Source organism: Saccopteryx bilineata, chromosome 4, assembly GCF_036850765.1.
Source record: "Saccopteryx bilineata isolate mSacBil1 chromosome 4, mSacBil1_pri_phased_curated, whole genome shotgun sequence".
Taxonomy (NCBI): domain Eukaryota; kingdom Metazoa; phylum Chordata; class Mammalia; order Chiroptera; family Emballonuridae; genus Saccopteryx; species Saccopteryx bilineata.
Window position 1 is genome coordinate 10,092,088 of NC_089493.1, and position 6,645 is coordinate 10,098,732.

The following is a 6,645-nucleotide window of genomic DNA, read 5'->3' on the forward strand; positions in this document are numbered from 1 at the left end:
TCACCCCTCCCTCTCCCCAGCTCCGGCAAGCGTCGATCTCTCCATTGTCTCCATAGTTTTATCTTTTCCAGAATGTCGTAGAGTTGGAATCCTATAGCAAGTGGCCTTCCCAGACTGGCTTCTCTCACTCAGTAACATGCGTTTAAGTTTCCTTCACGTCTTTTAATGGCTTCTCTTATTTGAGTCAAACTGACGCCAGAAGCCGGGAAGCAAGATCCCAAGTGCTCCTCCCTAGATCACTTCTCTTTAGGGCTGAATACTACCTGCTGCCTGGACGTACCACAGTTTATTTCTCCACCCACCTGCTGGAGGTCATCCCGGTTGCTTCCAGGCTTTGGAGATGATGAATAAAGCTTAATAAACGTCCATGGACAGATTGTGTGTGTGTGTGTGTGTGTGTGTGTGTGTGTACATAAGGTTTCAATGTGTCGACTTTTTTCTAAATTAGCTGCTGATGTTTAAAAGTTGAGAGCTCTTCTGCCACCATTTAAAACCCAGCGCCATACAGCACGTCATCCCTGCAGCTGCCGAACTTGAACCGCCACCCCCCCCCCCGCCCCCAGCAGACAACTCCACCACCACGGAGGACAGGCCCCAGTGCTGCGACATACAGGAAATTCAAGGTCTGTGGGAGCAAGAATTAGCAGGATGTGGGTAAAATGCTTATTGGAGGCTGGAGCTGGGATACCAGCAAGAAAGGTCTGACTGAGTGTCTCGATATGGGGAAGTTGTCGACTTCACAATTCAGATGGATCCAGTCACCAGAACATCAAGAGGATTGGGATCTGTGCTTTTCCAAGGTGCTGCTAGCGTTGAAAGGGTTTTGAAATGGAAGGAACACAAACTGGATTGCAGATTGATAGACATTCCCCCCCTTCCCTAAAAGGACCAAAGCTTTAAAAAGGAAGGAACCTCCCCAAAATATTTTTTTTAAAGAAGACAGAGGTGTTCTTTTTTCTTTTTAATTTTTATTTATTTATTTATTTATTTATTTATTTATTTATTTATTTCAGAGACAGAGGGAGAGTCAGAGAGAGGGATAGATAGGGACAGACAGACAGGAATGGAGAGAGATGAGAAGCATCAATCATCAATTTTTTGTTGTGACACCTTAGTTGTTCATTGATTGCTTTCTCACATGTGCCTTGATCGTGGGCCTTCAGCAGACCGAGTAATCCCTTGCTCACGACCTTGGGTCCAAGCTGGTGAGCTTTTTGCTCACACCAGATGAGCCCGTGCTCAAGCTGGCGACCTCAGGGTCTTGAACCTGGGTCCTTCCGCATCCCAGTCCAACTCTATCCACTGCGCCACCGCCTAGTCAGGCTCCCCAAAATATTTTTGTGGGTAGATTGAGCCCAGAGAGTACTGAACAAATTAAAGAATATTTCGGAGGCTTTGGAGTGATTGAAAGTATCGAACTTCCATGGATAAAAAAACCAAAAACAAATGAAGGACGAAGTTTTTTTGTTTTAGCACCCACACAGGTGAGGAGCCCGCAGAGAAATCGTCAGAAAGCAGACACCATCAAACTGGTTCTGGGAAGTGGGAGATCGAAGTGGCCCAACCCAAAGAGGAATGTAGGCGGCACCAGCAGCAGCAAAACGAAAGAAGAGGCGTGACAGCTGGTGGCCCAGGTGGTCCTAGGGAACGCGGCTGAGGTCAGGGCCGAAGCTGGGACCAAGGGTTTAAACACTGTGATGATTAAGGGTATGGAGATCCCGGTGGTGGCCACAGTGGCTGTGGCCGGACCGGGCGTAACTACGGGAACTGCGGACGTGGACAGGGAGACGCAGAGCACTCAGGGCAAGACGTCTCGAGGGGGTGGCAGTCACCAGGACCAGGACCAGCCGTCCTAGAGGCGGACCTTGGGGAGAGCAGGCGGGGATCCTTAAAGCAGCCCATCTGGCGGGAAGACACGGAAGGCTGGTCTTCTGTTGCTGGAAGATGATTATTTTGTAAAAGACTTTCTCGCGTACAAGACACCGCGGTGTCCAACCGTGTGGGGCTGCCAGCGAGTTCTCTTTGTTTTTACTTTGTCTTTTGCTCTCTGTGTTATGATTCAATGTGGATTTGTGTTTATACAAATTTTATTTGTATGATTTCATGTTACATCTCCAATAAGTGCTTCCTTATGTGATAAAAAACATTTTAAAAATGACACACACAAAAATAAGTTGAGAGATTTCAAATTCAAAACAAACATTCAGACAGGACTTCTAGCTTCTCTGGAAAATGGAAACAGCCCGCCTCTCATTCGGCATCATCTCGAGCACAGGAGCCCGCGGCGGCGGCCCGGGCTGGAGCCCGGCTTTCTGGTTTGCCGTGGCCCTCGCCCATGGCCCTCTGCTCGTTTGCCTGCTGTCTGGTGTCCCCAGGAGTTTGGGACCCCTGGGAAGATGATGTGTGCCTTATCTGACCAACGCCCCGTGACACAGTGCTCATGTAGGGCCAAGCACGCTTCTCCGAGCTTTACACGGGTGAACTGTCAGCCTTCACGGAAATCCTAGGAGGCCGGTATTATCATTATCCTTATTATACATGGGAGGAAACCGAGGCATAGAGAGGTGAAACGAGTTCTCCAAGGTCATACAGCCCAAAATGCCAGGTCAGGATTTGAACCTGGGCTGTTTGAACACTAAGCTATGCATCTTCTAGGGGCGGTGTGCAGAGAGTCAACGTCAAGAAAAGGTAGGTAACAATCAAAGAGAAGCCACAGGGCACAGGGCAAGTCGTTGGGCAGCCAGGGAGTACCAGGGAGCTCAGAGGAGAGGGAACCTCACTCCTGGCTCTCCAAAGTGCCTGGCATGATGTAGATGATCAGTCAGCACTGGAAAAGACAGGGAAGGCTTCCTGGAGGTGGTGTCCACTGGTTAGGCCTTGAGGGCCAGGAAGAGACTAAGAATTGCTTTATAGCTAAGGGGCAGGTTCCCTTAAAATCTCTTAGACTCCACAACAGCTCACTACTTGGACCCTTGGTGGCAAGATCCTACCCATAGGTGGAAAAATAAGGTATGCGTACCCTGCACATACTAGTCGTTGAGAATAAGCAGGCACCTCCTTGAGGAATCTCTAAGCAGTGAGCTCGGCTGCCTGATTTCCCTGTTGCAGACACTGAGGGCAGTTAACCTGAGGTGGACACTGGGCAGTGGGCTGACCTGGTCCATGGGCAGGCCATGGCAGGGCCTGGGACCCTGGAAGAGCTGTGGCTGGCACGAACATCAGGGAGAAACGCTCACTGGCGTGACCTGTCTCGGGCAGGGGCCCCTTGGGAACCTCTGCCCTGGGACTAGAGTCTGCACTGGACAGCAGTAAGCCCAGGGAGTGCCCGCCAGCCTCAGCAACCTGCAGGGCCTGAGCCCCCTCTGCCAAGGGAGAGACCGACACTCAGGGAGGGGTAGGGGCCGCTGGTTTGCAAAGGTCAGATTCAAGGGTCCCAGGAATACTAGCTTCATGCCAAATGCATCCATTTCACCGAGTCAAGGCCCCCAGCACCTCCTTATCTCACCGTGGCCTCTCACCGTAAATGTTGACAAAGAACCCTGGCTCAACAGGGAAGAAAGTATGGCTTTAAAAGCAGGCAGGAAAAGCATGTTGGGACCTATGAGGGTGGACAGACCCCCCCCCATCTCCTGTCCTCTCTCCCAGCCCAGGCCGCTGCAGCCCCACGTCCTTTTGAAGCCCCCCACGAGGGCCAGCGGCTTTATTTCCACAGGACGTCCCAGCAGCAACGGGCCCGTGGGTTCCTGTGATGTGAGAAGGAGCGGGCTCGGTCGCTTCAGTCTTCCTCTCCCGGCGCCCTCCTGTGAACCAGGCTCTTCAGCGCTGGCCCGGAGCCTGCCCACGGCCTCGCTGCAGAGCTATTTAGAAACTTCCTGTTCCACATGCTAATTAGCAGTCTATGAATTTAACTTCCACCCTGGCCCGTGCAGCTCTAATGTTCCTTCGTGGAGGCCGGCGTGTGCCGCTCCGAGTCCTTGCTGTGCTTTTCCACTTCCTTCGAACCTGGGTGCACAGGGGGACCCAGCAGGACTGCCAGTGTCCCGGAACCGCTGAGTCTTAGGGCAAGAGAACTGGGATTGGGTCCTCCATCACGACCCACTTTGCCATTCCCGGCAAGTTCAAGGCAGACAAAGCCGTTCGCGGAGCACAGCTGCGCGACAGGAGACTCTGTGATGGGCCCAGCCCCCAAGGTGCTCCCAATCTGGTGTCGACAAGTAACCAGTGGTAATTCTGGGGAAGATTCACGCATGTATTCTACACAGAAACCCCTATGAGACCAGGATCCTTCTACAAACAAGAAAACCATGGTCCAGGGGGGCAGAGTAACTTGCCCAAGGACACTCAGAGAGTCACTGGCAGAGCTGAGGTTGGAACCCAGGCAGTCTATGGACGGGCCCATTTTTGTTATTGACCTTGGTCCTGTTGTTTTGTGGGAGGTCTTTAAATATCAAGGAAAGTTCTCTTTATCTGTGATATGAGCTGCAAATATTTCTATCTGTTTGCTGCTTGCCTTTTAACTGTAATTTTTTTCTCTTGTGGTTTTTAATTTTTTTTTTTTTAATAAGAATTGAACAACCTTTTCTTTACAGCATTTGAGTTTTGTGTCTTGCTTAGAGAAAGGACTGTCCCTATTCAGGAAGAAAGGTATTCTCCATATGAGAACGCTGTGTCTTCTTCTGACATTTTGAGAATTTCTTTTTTGTTTTTTGTGTTTGTTTCTTTTGCATAGAAATTCCCGTTCCATTTGGATTTGTTTTGATGCATAGTCTGAGATGTGGTTCTCACTTTAGTCAGCAGTGACAGAGTCCCCTTAATTAGGAGAACGACAGCTCAGATGAGGACCTGTGAATGTCTAGCAATCGGTAGTATTGGGGATTTTATAAAAATATAAGGAAGTTATTGTCCAAGTTTGAAATAATGACTTAGACGAGACCCTCCCTATTTTCTAAACCCTTTGCCACTCAATAGCCACTGAAAGTTAGGGCCCCTTGAGCCGGAGGCCTGGGCACCTTCTTGTGCCAAGGCTGGGGCAGATGTGGGGGGTCAGGATACAGATAAATCAGTGTATCCTCAAGGGACATGGGGGCCAGTGGAAAGAGGGACAGAGCCTGTGAGGTGAGCCATGAGGAGAAGCCAGCCGGGGTCACAGCGGGGCACTTTGAGCACGTGTGCCCCGAGAGACTGGGATGTGCCCACACAGCTGCACAGCGAGAGGGATGTGGCCAGCAGGGGCTACAGAAAAGTTAGTGTGCAGAACCCAGACAAGGGGACAGAGGGGAATTTGGTCCAAACTCAAACGAAGGCGCTTCTCTCTATCTGTCCTGCCGGTGCTCTGGGGAGAAGAGACCGGAGGCTAGAACCAGAACGATGCTGTGTGGGATTTCCAGTGTTCTGTGTGTGTGCAGTTGCCCTTGCTGGCCTCATCCGGAAGCTTCTTTGAGAGGCAGTCATGACATCTCCTTGTTCGAACACCCAGGGTGTCCCTTACTCAGGTAAACAAACCCTCAGCAGTCCGGTGAGATGCCGGCCTCCTGGGTCCTTCGCTCTGGGGGGCTGGGAGAGTCTCTCTGCCCCCCTCCTTCTCCTCCTCTGAGGCATGGGGAGGACACTGCACTTCTGCAGTCACTGTGGGACCGGAAGCGGTGAGTGTCAGACACCTGGCCGGGTGCTTGAGAATGAATAACAGTCAAAGGAATGACAGTGGTAATTATCATTACCTATTTATTATTGCGTGATCAGTGTTCCACATTCGCAGGTGTCCGTGTCAGCCCCTGGTTCACCGTTCCCAGATGTGAGGGGTCTGACACAGATGGAGGAGGGACCACAGGGTGCCCGCCCATCTGAACTGTGGTCTCTCTGGCTTCCCTGCTCTATTCCCCACCATTGTGTCTTCCAGCTTTCCTGTCGGTGACAGCGGTTAAAGCCATTTCTGCAGCCCCGGAGCAGAGAGACTGGGCTGAGGAGACCATCGCTCCCCCGCCCGCCTTCGGCGAGAATTTCAGTTTGTTGGAGGTAAGCGGCCTCACAGTTGCCGTGTGGCCCTGGGCAGTTACTCTTCTTGTAACTGTACACTTCTTGTACCTCACAGGTACCTCAGGGTTCTCTCCGACGGGTGACCTCACCGCTTTGTGAAGACACCCCACATGCACTTCTGACACCCATGTAGCTTTTGTCTCCAAGCCCTCTGTCATGTCTTTTTTTCAGCCCAAAGAATAAATGTGTCTAGAAGAGCAACTTGCAGAAGTGCCTTCTTACATCTTGCTGGAGACTCTGGTCATCCTGTAAAACGCTTCTCGGTAGGAGAGGTGTGGGGAGGGTGATGGAGGGTGTCTGATGGGGGGTGGCAGTGGGGGGGCTGCCTGTGTGTCTGGCCCCCCGGGGAGGCAGTAAGATGCAGAGGAACGGTGTGGGCACCGCTGACCCGACCCGGGACAGCTATGTGGCCTCCAGCTCACAGATGGCTTGTGAGCTCGGAAGTGGGCTGTAAGGTGAGGGGCTGGGGTCCACGTCCTGCCTGGCTGGAGGCGGAGGGTCTCTGTGAGAGGGGGGACGGGGCAGCGAGGGGTCTCCCTTTCTCCCGCTGGTGTCTGATGGAGCCCTCCACTGTCCTGTGCCATTCTCCTTCCTGGATGACAGATGAGGGCA

At 52.0% G+C, this 6,645-nt stretch overlaps 1 pseudogene; it reads left to right on the forward strand.

The window, feature by feature from the left end:
- The first annotated feature begins 562 nt into the window (after nt 1–562).
- On the forward strand, nt 563–6,166 carry LOC136335383 (heterogeneous nuclear ribonucleoprotein D-like; annotated as a pseudogene).
- The last annotated feature ends 479 nt before the right edge of the window (nt 6,167–6,645 follow it).